The following is a 15,030-nucleotide window of genomic DNA, read 5'->3' as shown; positions in this document are numbered from 1 at the left end:
TAGAAGCTTCAGGCTCAGCTCTGCTTTTAGATTAGCTAGAAAACAAGAAGTCTGACGATTTCCTGCTTTCTAGCTAATCTAAATCTCCCGGCACAGCAGAACAGTTGATGGTCGGGGGGAAAAAAGGAAAATAACAACTTAGCAGGCAAGTTTGATGGTGCCAGCTAAGGAGTTAGTGGGTGGGGTGGGGTGGGGCGGAGCCAGCTAGTGGTGCAATTTGCCAGTTCTCCGGCAGGTAGAAGCTCACCCCTGGTGAGAGTGCGTTTTGCACGCTCGTGTAGACCATTTCCTAAAAACCTCAGCTGTGCCGCCTGGACAGTGACAGGTGCACAGAGTTTGAAAATCCTTTTCTTTCCCGCTTTTTCAATCTCAGCTGTGCCGCGGAAAGCAGCTGAGGTTGAAAAAGCAGGAAACAAAGGACAGCCAAGAGCCCAGGTGGGTGGCTGGGCCAAACAGAGCAGCAGACACCAAACCAATTTGGTGTCTGCTGCTCTTCAGAGCTACCAGTTCTATAGAATCAGGTTGAACCATTGGCATCCCACCCCTGTTTAGCCTTCAGCTTAATATGCTCATAGAGCTATTTATAAAAGAAGGGACATAGACAGTCCTCTTTTCAGGTTTATAATTTTAAAAGGCATGGCACTGAAGAAAAAGGAAATTCAGACACCAGTACTAAATATTAATCCTTAGTTATGATGGAAAAGTAGTTGCTCAGTTCCTTTACAGCCCTGTTCCTTTATCTCCCAAGACAGCAATAATCAATGGCTTCTGTGAAGGGGACAAGGACAATTCAGCGCAAGAGAAAAAAAGCTCAAAGAAAAAAAGCTTCTAAGAAAAAAAGCTCAATGCAGGGGGTGAAGATTCTTCCACAATCCAAACAATTCAAAGCCCATTTAAGGGAGTCTGAATACGCTGAGACCGAGTAAAGAACTGGGGATGGGTGCTTTAACCATGTATGATTTGGACTGTTTGTTGTACTTTGTTTACCCGTTTATGGTAAAACCTACATTTTACTATTCAGTGTATCTGTATGCTGGTTGTGTGTTATTCAACATCACTCTCACTACGTTTCCCTAAGTGCACTCATTCTCCTAACGGGGAATACCTCAACACTGGTTATGGGCACAGGGCATACCAGACTCAGATAACTGAGAGTTAGTGTGAATACACAGTACCGTATATAGACATCTGTTTACTGTTTAATTGTGGGTTACTGTCCTGGTAAAGATGGCACAAGACCCGTCAACAAGTCTATCATTGATAACCCAGTTGGATGGAACAAACTATGTTTCCTGGTCTATGAAGTGCAATCTACTTCTGCCTAGGGAAGGGTTATGGGCTGCAGTTCAGGATCCACCGGATATAAATGCTTGGGATCCAAATGATGAGGACAATGCCAAAAAGTTAGCTGATTTAAATGGAACAATGAACGAGCTCTTTGTATAATTGGACTAACACTGAGTGACCAGCAGCTAGTCCATATTCGTGGAGAAGAGTCTGCTGCTAGGTGTTGGGAGAATTTGAAGAGGATTTATGTTCATGACAGTGTAGGTGCACACATACATCTTACACGTAAACTGTTTAGAGCACGTCTTCTGAAAGGTGGAGATATGTTAGCCCATTTGAACTTTATGAAAAGAACTTTTCAAGAGCTACATGAAAAGGAACTGTTATTTTCAGAGCTGCATCAGGTTTACATCATTCTTTCCTCATTGGATGAAAGTCATGATGATTACGTATCTTCACTGGAAGTCCTGACCAGAGATGAACTGACATTGACTGACATACCTGGAAGGTTGTTAGAAGAAGCAAGAAGACGACTGGATAGGGACCAACTGAGAGAGAAACAACCACAAGAAGAGGATTTGTGTTCAACTGCCTATACTGTTAGGAAATGTTTTTCTTGTGGGGCTAAGGGACATATAGCTAGATTCTGTAAGAAGGGAAAACGACAGAATACTGGTAATCACCAGAAGGCTAAGAAGAATGTTAATTTAGCTATGTCTAGCAATTCAATTGTAAACCATGATTTATGGGTAGTTGATAGTGGAGCATTGCAGTGCATTACTAGAAATGGAGAGAGGTTTGTAAAGATGTGTACGAGTAAGCAACATGTATCACTGGCAAATGGATGGAAAATGAAAGCATCTGGTGAAGGTACTGCATATTGTTCATGTGTAAATGAGCATTATCTGTTATATGTACCTAAGCTGAAATTTAAGTTGTTATCAGTAAGGGCTTTAGTTAATATTGGTTATGTAGTAACCTTTAGGGGAGATAACTATATAATAGAGAAAGAGGGTAAAAGTGTTACTGCTACTTTAGAGAATGATTTATATGTTATACATGATGACCAGTTGCAGATGGCTAACTTGGTTTATAACAATGTTAAGCCACATGATGAATGTATACATTTACTGCATAGACGTCTGGGGAACATTAATTTCAAAATGCTGCAACAAACTGTTGAATTGTCAGAGGGAGTAAAATTAAAACCTTGTAGCAAGTATTTAAACTGTAATTCCTGTAACCAGGAGAAAAGCAAGGTTACTCCAGCAAACAGAGTGAATGGGTTTAAGACCAAAGAACCTTTAGAGGTTGTGTTTGCTGATATAATTGGTCCTAAGAAACCCAGTTTGGGAAGTGCCTGCTATCTTTTAAGTATAATGGACCATTACTCAAGGTACGGTTTCTGCTATCTAATGAAAAACAAAACAGAAACGTTCCAACATTTCTTTAATTGGCTAAGATTTGCAGAAAAGAAAATGGGACATAAGGTGATTACTTTAGTTACAGATAATGGGACTGAGTTTATTAATAATAGATTCCAAATGAAGTTGAAATTGGCTGGTATCAAGCATCAGCGTTCTGCACCTTACAGGCCACAACATAATTCGTTTATAGAACGAAGAGGGCAAACGTTACAAGCCATGGCTCGCACAATGTTATCCGATACAGGTTTGCCTGAACCACTGTGGGGTGAAGCCATAATGTGTAGCAACCATGTGTTAAACAATGTAGTGAACACAACAACTGGTGAATTGCCATTCACGCGTTAGCATGGCAGAAAACCAAATTTAAGTTATCTACACACATTTGGAGCTCCAGCATGGGTGCATATTCCCTCACAAGTAAGACTGAAAGGGCAACAACAGAGCTAGGAAATTATTTTTGTAGGTTACGAGGCCAACCGTAGATCGTTTAGATTTTGGGATCCAGGCACAGCTAATATTTACTGTAGCGCTAGTGCTAAATTTCTTGAGCATGTTGGGTGGAATAAACTAGAACAGGAATCCAACAGTGATGTAGTTATCGACACCCAAGTAGTCCCTAATGATGAGATTGTTAAACCACCAATAGCCATTAAAGAGGAAGAACAGGCACAGGAGGAGGTAGAAGAACAGGAATAGGTAGAACAGGAGAGTCCACCAGTAAGCTCTGAGTCATTTAGTCCTTCAATCCGTGGAACACGACCACCAGATAGATATCAGGCTAGTATTGTATACCAAGTAAATACAGTTCCTAGTAACTATAGTATAATGAACTGAAACTGTATCCTGCTAAGGATCAGGCTGCTTGGCAGGGAGCAATGGATAAGGAACTGAAATCTTTACAAAGTTTGGAGGTATATGAAAATGTCAGGTTACCACCAGGTGAGCATGCCATAGGGTGTAAGTGGATTTATCAAATTAAGACAGGTGTAGATTGGACTGTTACCTATAAAGCCAGGTTAGTAGCACAAGGGTTCGATCAGTCAGCCAATGACTACGATGAGGTGTTTGCACCTAGTCTGAAGGCTACCACATTACGAGCAGCATTAGGGTGGGCAGCTAAAAATACACAATAAACCATTTAGATGTGGAGACGACATATCTTCATGCACCGTTGCAACATACTATATATTTAAAGAAACCTTTAGGAATAAAAATTGATAATAAAACTGATTGCTGGAGATTAAAAAAGAGTCTTTATGGCTTGAAGCAATCAGGCTATGAATGGAACCAGTGCATAGTGAAGGAATTAACAAAGATAGGTTTTGTAGCTGGCATGGCTGATCCATGTTTATTCAAAAAGGAAAGTGATGGTGTAATTTCATTGTTGCTATTGTTCACTGATGACATAGCATTAATCACTAAGACTGAGCAAAAAGCTACTGAGATTATTTCGCTGTTAGAGAAGAAATTTAAAATAAAACATTTAGGAGAGATTAAACAGTATCTTGGTTTAAAAACAGATAAAACTAGGGGAGGATACAAAATCTCACAGGCAGATAAAATTAACCAGTTACTAAAGAATTTTAAAATGGAACTTTATAAACTGGCTAAAACACCAATGAGCCAGGAGTTTAGCCACAGTGATGTGCAAAGTCCTGTTTTTGATAAAGACATTTATCAATCATTGATTGGTAGCTTATTCTATCTTAGTAATTGGTCAAGGCCAGACATAGCATATAGTGTTAACTCTAGTATTATTAAGAAAGGTGTTAATTGGATGGCTGTCTATTCAACAAAAACATCTAAGCTTATCAACAATGGAGGCTGAATTCTCATGTTTATCTCTATTATGTACGGATTTAGTATGTTATAAACAACTAATGATAGATATGGGAATTAATGTAAATGAACCTATTGTTGTGTATGAAGACAACCAATCAGCAATTCAGATGGCTTCCAATATCGCCATAAAGACAAGATCAAAACACACTGATCTTAGATATCTAAATGTGAGACAATGTGTTCAAAGTAAAATGATTAAACTGGAGTACTGCATGTCAGAGAATAACATTGCAGATCATTTTACGAAAGCCCAGGGCACTGTAAAACATAAGGCTTGCTGTGAATAATATAGACTTAAACTGTAAGTCTTTATATATTGTCCTATCCAAAGGGGAGAATGTTCGGAATGATAGTCACCTAACAGTTGGGTTGGAAATATATAAACCAGGATAGTAATTTAATATTGTATCTTTAAGAGAATGCTGTAATTGTAATTGGCTGAGGTTTCTCCAACGGCCATAAGATGGAGCCAGAAACCTGGTTTGTTCTCCTTGAATTTCTTGTTTTGCCATATTGCCTGGTTGTCGTTCTGCTCGGATTGCTGTGAGTTTTGCAACTGTTAGCAAACTCCGTTTACTGAGCTTTGTTTATGATACTTGACTTCATTTTTGGATTATCCCTGGACTGATACTTACTGCTTTAACCGTGTATGATTTGGACTGTTTGTTGGACTTTGTTTACCTGTTTACTGGAAGTAAAACCTACATTTTACTATTCAGTGTATCTGTATGCTGGTTGTGTGTTATTCAACATCACTCTCACTATGTTTCCCTGAGTGCACATTCTCCTAATGGAGAATACCTCAACAGTACCCATCTGGCTTAATAAAACAGAAACATATTAATTTCTGATACCCCTTCTTGAGTCTGCAAAAACAAAGCATAGAAATATGTGCATTTCATGACCTGAAAAGTTATCATTAGGCTGCTATTTTATAACGTAGTAAGAAGCCAAGGGACAAGAAAAACAACTGATTATATTATCAGGGAGCAAGATAAATCAGAAATACAGCCAACAAGATTAGATTTGTTCTTTGTTTACACAGTAATGGAAGTATTAAATTTCCAGAACAGTGCTAAGACAATTTAATAGAAAACAGGCCTTCATGTGTATTGAAAATCCTCTTTTGTGTTAGTTTCCATTCCCAAAAATGTATCTTTAGTAATGCCAATTTCACTAATAAGTACCAGTAACTGGAGCCAATAGGCTATCATTTAGAAACTGGTATATGAAGGGGAAAGATTATATCTACATTTATTTTTATATGTCTATAACTATCCATCCATCTATGTATCCATCCATCTATTTAGCCATCCAGCCATCTCTATCTCTATCATCTATGTCTATCACCTATCTCTCTCTCTCTCTCTCTCTCTCTCCATCCATCCATCCATCTTATCTATCCATCCATCCATCCATCCATCCACCCTTCCATCTACCTACCTACCTAGCCACATACACATGGATTCCAAATTGCTTCATAATTGTATTATTATAAAGGGCACTGTGACCCTATGATAACAAGTTTTAAATAAAAACTGGGACAGCTAATCACAGTAACAAATAATGTTGCTGTTTCGTCTATAGTAGATAATGAAAGAACAATGGATTCTGACACAACCTTGCCTAAGCTTCACAAATATGAAAAACAGGATGTAGCTTAGACAGCACAAAGGTGGTTAACATGATAACTTGTCAGTCACAGAAAACAGATTTTGCAGATGGCTACCCTAGCAGGGGCTAATTCAAGAGGAAACCTTGAATAAAGTATATTTGTAATCTTAACTTCCAGAAAACAAAGCACATTAACTGAGATGACATTTAAGTTCTTCAAGAACTGTTCACTGTATACAAGATTAGAAGAGTATGTGATGACAAGCCTCCAACGCAATTGCAGAATGTGTCAACTGCTGACTTTTACTGTTTGAAGATCAACAAAATGTAGTATCAAATCCTGGTAACTTTTATACATCAAAATATGTAAATACAAACAGTACATACTTTTAGTCTAATATTTGACTTGCCAGTTTTTACAAAATTTGTTGTAAACATGTTAAACAGAAATGAATAAAACCTTGTTACAATTTATTTAATATTTTATATGCCATTTAGTGGGGAATTCAACAGGATAAGGATAGATCAATTAGCCTAGATGCTATTTAACATTTGTTTATCAACATTTTTAGTAATAAAAACTATATTTTTTTGCTGAAATACTTCAAATACTAATTATTTGTATAGAAATGTATTGCTGAATTAATGAATGCTATACAGTATTCAAAAATTTTATTAATATATTTATAGAGACAGATATAACTTATCTGAGGAAGAACCACAGCCTAGTTCAGCTGTGTTCAGCCTGCAGTTAGTGGGATGCATGTGACGAGATTATAATTAAAAATATTTTAAAAATAAAGGAAGTTTGTTACAATATTTATACGTAATAACTATTCATATTTTACATGTGGCCCAAGACCATTTTACTCTTCACTCATTGCAGCCCAGCAAGCCAAAGGGTTAATACTCACAATGTAAACAATGGCCTGATAAATGGAATCTGAATCCAGAGGAGGAATGGGAATGGAGAAAGCACCTCAGAAGGGACTTTCCCTAGTTTTCTCGAAAGTAAAGGCAGGGGAGCTGCTTTCAGACTTGCAAGATTCTCTTACTGAAATCTTATCATAAAGGAAGTATTAATACTCATGGTTTTAGTTGTCTGTCTGGGCTACATTGAAGGATCGACATATTCCTTTTAATTCCCTATACCCTTTCAGGAATCTTTTTATAGTGTTGTTTTGTAGAGGTTGCAGCATTTCCCCTCATTATTTTATTTGACTTAATGCATTATTTCCCCTCAGATTCCCGTTTTTGCTTGATTAGCCAGAGTACTTCTTCCCTTGTTTTTATCAAATTAAGCTTTCCACTTTAAAAAAAAAAATCCTTCCCTCACTATTTTTTTAAACATTTATTTAACCATGCTGGTGTTTTCTTATACATATTCATTCTACATTCTTTCTATGATAAATAGATCCATTGTATTATAAAGTTATTCTTTTATAATTGTTTAAATAACTTCCAAAGTTTTCAGTACATTTGTACTGAACATTAACACAAATGCTTGAAACCAGTATTATTACAGTCTGTATTCCTAAAACTCCCTTTCAAGTATTCACCATGGCAGAGGATCTGTTCCTAGAAGGGATGAGCAAAGAATGCCAGGAATATACTCACAGCAGGCTAAACCAAGGTGTGAAGCCAATTACCCATCTAAAGCAAGCAGGCACCCTTATTGGGCAGCAGTGATATAGGAAGATGCTGCAGGCAGATGATAGCTTTATTGACAATAGCAAAAGCATCATTTGAAACTCGGTGGGAGAAGGTAATGATAACCCCTTCCTACATTTTACTATGCAAACCATGCACAAAAAAAAATATAAAATATAAAGTGATACACACAACTAGACACAAGGACAGTTTCCCCCCGAAAGCCATCACTCAGCTAAACAAATAATTCCCTCAGCATTGTTCAGCTATTTACAAGGTCTGCACTACTATTACTATTAATCTTCTCATCACTCCTTATCACTCATCCCCTCCCACTTATGACTGTATGACTGTAACTTTGTTGCTTGTATCCTTACGGTTTATATTGACTGTTTCCTAGTATGATTTGATCGCTTATTGTACCCTATGACTATTATTAAGTGTTGTACCTGATGATTCTTGACTCTTGACGAATGTATCATTTCTTTTATGTATACTGAGAGCATTTGCACCAAGACAAATTCCTTGTGTGTCTGATCACACTTGGCCAATAAAGAATTCTATTCCATTCCATTCTATACAGGTAGGATGGCACTCAAGATGCTTCCGAGGAAGCGCTGTGGATGTTTTGGAGCACTAATAGTGTTTACGACGTGGCTAGATTAAAAACTTTGGGATGTCTAATTGCTTATATTATCACATAGAGGGAAAAATCTTATGCTAGAAAGATAGAATTACATGGTATATACAGTACAGCATATACTGTAAGAAGCATGAATATGTAAAGGATCAATGCAGTGAAAGATGAAATGAATCAACTACACATTGAAGTTTCAGGCATCGATTAATTGAAATTATCTAAAAATGGACAGTCAAAAGCTAATACTGTTTATTATTCAGAACACAGAAAACAAAGAAGGAACAGCATTGCTTTCAAGCTAGCAAAAGTAGTGCAAAGACAGTACTTGGATATCATACAATCAAAGATGGAATAATATTAAATTTGGAGACATCCTTAATATAACCGTTATTCAGGTTTATGCTCCAACTACCAATGCAGAAGAAAAAGAGATTCACGAATTTCATGGTTCAGGTTTAACCTGAACTCAGCAAAATATGCAAGCAACATTGGCTGATTATGGTTGGAATGGTAAAGTTGGAAATAGTAAGCAGGAAAACATGCTTGGACTATATGGCCTAGGAAACAGGAATGAAGCAGGAGAATGGTTTATCAGTTTTCATTCAATGAGTTTTTCATTACTACTAAGTCTTCAAACAATACAAACACTTATATACATTGACATAACCAGATAAAAGTACAGGATCAAACATACTACTTCTAGAAAGAGATGGAAAATAATAATTATTATTAGTAATATCAGTAATAGCAAAGATAAGCCTTGCCACAGTTTTCATATATGGTCTTGAGCACATATACAACATTTTTAAGGAGAACATCAGAAACTAGTTTGAAGTCCTGAACCTCTTAATCAGGAACCAGATGAACTGTGGAAATGAAATCACGGAGGTTGTCAAGGATGAATGTGAAACGAGACTGCTAAAAACTAAGAAAGAAAATTGGATTATAGAACAGATGGCAGATATTACGAAGAGAGACAAAAGCCAAGGGGGGGAAAAGTTCTTAGGAATAAATTTAACAAAATTTCAAAATGCTATAAGAGATAAAAATAAGTTTTACAATAATATCTATAAAGCAAGGGTGGGATTCAAATTTTTTAACAACCGGTTCTGTGGGCGTGGCTTGGTGGTCATGTTATTGGCTGGGTGTGGCCAGCTCAATATCACTCACATCGAGGCACGCATCTCCTCGCCTGGCTTCTCATGATTGTGGGGATGTTGCAAGAGTCATAAGTGTGAAAAATGGTCATAAGTCACTTTTTTCAGTGCCGTTGTAACTTTGAATGGTCACTCCACACAAGCAAAGTACCAGCAAAGGAAGGAAAAAAACTCCAGAGAGGTTCCTGAGACAGGAAATCTAGTCCTGCCAAGAATGTAATAAGGTTTAACGGAGAGGCAGTTTCTGTAAGCAACACCAGAATGTTTCCTTCCTGCCTTCCTTACAGGATTAGGCCAGTAATTTCTTCTAACAACCGGTTCTCAGAACTGCTTAGAATGTTAACAACCGGTTCTAGCGAATAGGTGCGAACTGGTAGAATCCCACCCCTGCTATAAAGGCATTGAAGATGGAAATAGATATAAAGAAGCAAGGAAGTCTTGCAAAAGATCTCTGAACCTTGAAGGGTGTCCCAATCTTGAAATAGCATACTAAAAGACAAACAATAACTAATTCCAAAAAAATCAAACAAAAATGGAAGAATACTGAAATGTTGTACAAGAAGTGATGTTAGCATTCAACAGAAGATATATCCTATTTACAATATTTCTACAACTAGGAACTGAAATTAGATCAGCAATCTGGTCACTACACAAATTAACTGAATACATATTAATATATTTTTAAAAAGACAAGAATAAATAAAATTCTAACCAAGCTATGCCAGAAAATCAGGAGAATAACAGATTGGAAGAGGTCAACTCATATACCAATAACAGAGAAAGGAGACTTAAACAGAATGTACAATCTATCATACTATATTCTCAATTTCACATGCTAGCAAAATAATGTTCAAGATCATCCAATGCATATTAGAGTCCTACATAGAAATGGAGATGCAGATGTTCAAACTGGCTTTAGAAAAAGCTTGAAGAACATGAGATGTTATTGCTGATGCATGCTTTATAATCAAAGAAGCAAATATTTTTTAAAAAAAATCAGCATGTACTTAATTGATTATAGAAAATATTTCAATTGTGTCAAGCTGTGGAAAGTCCCTAGGAAAACTGGAATCCCAGAACATCTGATTGTCCTCGTGTAGAATTTACAGACAGAATAGAAAGCCACAGTTCAGATGGTACATTGTAAAACAAACTGATCCCAGATCAGCAAAGGAAGGAGATAAGGCTGTGCAGTCTTCCCCTTATCTATTCAGGATATATGCTAAGGGAAGTTGGATTAGAAGATAAGTTTGGTTTTAAAATTTCAGGGACAAACCTCAAGAGTTTGTACTATACTGATATTACTCTGCTATTTGAAAATATGAATGATTCAGAAGGTCTAGTAATAAAAGGTGCTTCATTACTAGAACACTGTGAAAAAATGGGATTAAGATTAAACATAAGGAATACTAAAGTATAAATAAACACAAACAGAATTGACAGTGAAATATTAAAATGATGTACAGCCTCTACCCTTTGAAGATGGACTATCAAAAGTAAAAAAAAGAAAAGAAAAAAACAGAAGTCAAGAAATATGCCACAGGGTAGCATTTGACAGATTAACAATGAGGGTCTTAGAAAACATATTCAGATACTGTGATATGTCTGAACTACAAAGAATTTTCCAGTCAAAGGTTTTCTTTGTAACCTTCTATGAAAGCGAAAACTAGACTTTGAAGAAACAGACGATGGAAAGAGTATTGACTCTTGACATTTGGTTTTGAAGAACTCTCGTCAAAGATAGGTAAGGAAACAAACAGGTGGATCAAAGCACATATCAAACTAGAATTCTCACTTCAGTATAAATGAATAGGCTCAAATGATCATAATTTGAATACATTATGTGAAGACTTAACTCTCTGGAGAAGATGAAGGAAAAACAACAAGCAGCAACATGGACGGACTCAATTACAGTGGCAATTGGTGTCCCAGTAGAAGACCTGAGGGTCAGGATGGGAACAGATCATCCTGGAGAAGGTCTATGCAATCACTAAGAGTTTGACACCAATATGATGGCACAGAGACAATCAATAATCAATTCCCAAAACTGTTCCATAAACATATCTAACAAGAATCAGGGCATTGTGATTATTACATCAAAACATGCTTTCTATCTTGTCAGCTCCAGAAATGTCTAAGGCATGCTAATTTAATTCTGGAAATACCACTGATATCAGAATAGATGGCACAAGCTTCCATTTTTAACTTTGAACTCTTCTTCTACTGTATTTAGGCATATAATTTAAATTAATATATTAAGCAAACAATAGTTAAAATAGTCAGGTAAGCAAATTAACATGTTCTTACCTGCCAATTGCCAGTCAGATATAATTCCTTCTGGAGCTTGACAGTTTCTGCAGAGACATTGTTGAAAGAATTACTGTATATTTACAATCCAAAATTATAGAACAAGAAAAGCTTATAAGAGTCATGCAGTCTGAACTCTCTAATTATAGTTAATAAGAGTTAAATACCAATCTCAGCATGTCTGAAAAATATTTAATCCAAGGCACCATCTAGTGGCATGGTTTAATCACAGCATTTGTTTCTGCTAAACCCCAGAATTCAATTTCAATTCTTAAAAACTTTAAATATACTGTAGATTAAGTACTATTACATTTCTCTCACACGTACAGCTCACAAAATACAGCCAGCTGTATCCAAGATGTAGGCCAGGGGTGTCCAACCTTGGTAACGTTAAGCCTGGAGGACTTCAACTCCCAGAATTCCCCAGCCAGCTTTGCCAAGGTTGGACACCCCTGATGTAGGCAAATGGAAACACTCTACCAGTGTCAAGCACATCTTGACAAATTTTGAAAGTCAGTTCTAAGTGGATATATGAAGCTACTGCTTCAGACTGTCAATCTTATTAACTAGTTCTTATTGACAGTGGCTGAGCCATTTCTTGTATAGTACTCTGTTACTGAGCAGAATTGATAAGCTTGTTAGCAGGTTTATTGAAACTCTTTTAGAGAATTTACTTTACACGCAGTTTCCTGTACCAGTCAATATTTATTACTGGATATTTATTGTTCAATAAAATTTCATTTTAGTTTCACTGTTGTTTTACTAAGTTGGTAAAAAGCATCTAAAAAAAACCTGCTGTTTTTTTAATTGCTGAGAATATAATTTAAAATAGAAAACATTTCTAAACTTATGCCCATAGTTTTGTATCACTCTCGAGTGATGTGGGTTGTAATTCATAATAAAAGTTCAATTCTTTTAAAATACCACATGATACTTAGTTTTTTCTCAATTTTGAAAAGTTTAAACTGCAACAAAATGGAGCTTAGTTCTTATTCGTTCAAAAGATTCCTCTTTTAATAAAGAAATTATTTATAAATATTATTATTGTAGCAGCCCAACATTTTTGCAAGATATATAGTGTAGACTAGTATAAAATTTGGTGTCAGAATGAACCTGGGAATAGAAAAGTGTTTTCATTTGGTTATTTTAAAGTTTTAAAGAGGTCTAGTTGTGGGTGTGCTGAAAGAGAAGTCAAACGACTCTAATCTAATGAATGCTGTCCATGATAAGGGATGGATATACTGTAGTTATGCTACAAGTACAGATTCTCAGAGAAATGGGGGGGAAAGGTCATCCTCATTTTTTCCAAAACTGAACAAAATGTAATATTTCCTGCTTCTTTCATATATTGCAATCCTTCATTTAGATCTTTTTATAAATTTTTAAAGTCTATGAACTGGGAAAACCTCTGCGCAGAATTATTGAAAATACCAGAACTTTACATTCCCATATACAGGTAGCAACAAAGCCAATGAGGACTCACAGAACAAAGCCAACTATTTACTAAAGTCTACTATGTAAACTTCAGGGCCATGTGATTATATAAATCTTAAATCTACATGTGAGTTATCACAGATGGCGATTAAAATTCTAGAATTGGCTAGCATACTCTATTTAAGGCCACTACATGATTGTACAGTAAATATTACTGTGATTCAGATATAAGGATAATTATAACAATAAAGCCAGTTTGGTCTAGTGGTTAGGACATTTAAGTAGAAACCAGAAGATTGTAAGTTCTGCTCCCTTCCCACTTAGGTATGAAATACTAGCTTTGGGCCAATCACTTCTAGCCTAACTCACCTCACAGAGTGGTTGTTGTGGAGAAAATAGGAGGAGGAAGGAGTATAGAGTTAGGCTTGAGTTATTCATAAAAATAATGAAGTGCAGGGGGGGGGGAACCCTAAAATAAAATTAAACACCTGCAACCTCATTTGCTATTGTTAACTTATAAAATACTATTGCTAATCAACTAAAAAGTTCCCTAGACCACGGATCCCCAGCCCCGGGCCACGGGCTGGTACTGATCTGTGGCTTATTAGGAACCAGGCCACACAGCTGGAGATGAGAAGTGGGCAAGCAAGCAAAAACGAAACCATCTCCCCTCCCCGGTCTGTGGAGAAATTGTCTTCCACGAAACCAGTCCCTGGTGCCAAAAATATTGGGGGCCACTGCCCAAGTCATTTATCAACACATCGTTACCTACATTCATAAACTCCTGACATAATTTTAATATTTACAGCTCCTAGCCCCAAGCACCTAATTTCTGTACTACTTTGCAGAGTAATATATATAGCCCTTGATTTACAGCCATTCATTTAGCCAATGTTCCAAGTTATGACAGCACTGAAAAGTTATTTAATAGCGGTCCTCACACGGATGGCCATCTCAGCATCCCTGAAAACACAGGATTGTGATTCTGGTGTTCAGCAACTGTCACACATTTATGACAGATGCAATATTGTGCGGAAATGTGATTGCCCTTTGTGACTTTTCCAGCCTGATTCCAACAAGCCAAGTCAGTGGGGAAGCCAGTCTTGGTCAAGTGATATCTTGTTTAACAACTTCCTTAATGATGAATTTCTGGTCCCTGTTGTGGTCATAAGCAGGGAACTATCCACAACGGCAATTTCACCATAACATTAAAAGCTACAAACAAAAGGTTGCTTTCCTTTTGTTGTTAGAGATGCTCCAAAAATAGGTACTATATGTTACAGCAATCATTCAAATCTACAGAGACAAAACTGATAAAGCTATATGTTTCAGCAGACAAAAATATAATTATTTTCAAGTACAGCTTTTTAGAATTCATGATTATGAATGCATATTAATGGTACATCCTCAAATATTTAGAAAATATTAATCTGCTTGACTGAAAGTCCATCTTTATGCCAGGCAGGGGTGGGATTCTACCAGTTTGCACCTATTCGCTAGAATCAGTTGTTAACATTCTAAGCAGTTCGGAGAACCGGTTGTTAGAAGAAATTACTGGCCTAATCCTGTAAGGAAGGCAGGAAGGAAACATTCTGGTGTTGCTTACGGAAACTGCCTCTCTGTTAACCTTTATTACATTCTTGGCAGGACTAGATTTCCTGTCTCAGGAACG

The 15,030-nt window shown here is 36.6% G+C and overlaps 1 protein-coding gene across 4 annotated transcripts in view; it reads right to left on the bottom strand.

The window, feature by feature from the left end:
* Positions 1-15,030, bottom strand: part of LRRC8B (leucine rich repeat containing 8 VRAC subunit B) — a 42,799-nt gene that overhangs the window by 14,364 nt on the left and 13,405 nt on the right. For 3 of the 4 annotated variants that reach the window (XM_087960584.1, XM_026674127.2, XM_087960585.1), the window contains one exon: positions 11,925-11,971. The exons of the other annotated variant lie outside the window; for it this stretch is intronic. The gene's annotated coding sequence lies outside the window, so the exon portion shown is untranslated. The remainder of the gene's footprint in view (positions 1-11,924; positions 11,972-15,030) is intronic. 4 annotated transcript variants of the gene reach the window in all.

This window comes from Notechis scutatus, chromosome 3, assembly GCF_049901735.1.
Source record: "Notechis scutatus isolate UNSWTSFEM ecotype Mainland chromosome 3, rNotScu1.2, whole genome shotgun sequence".
In the NCBI taxonomy this organism is placed as follows: Eukaryota; Metazoa; Chordata; class Lepidosauria; order Squamata; family Elapidae; genus Notechis; species Notechis scutatus.
Note: the sequence above shows the minus strand (reverse complement) of the source record. Positions and strands in the feature narration are given on the sequence as shown.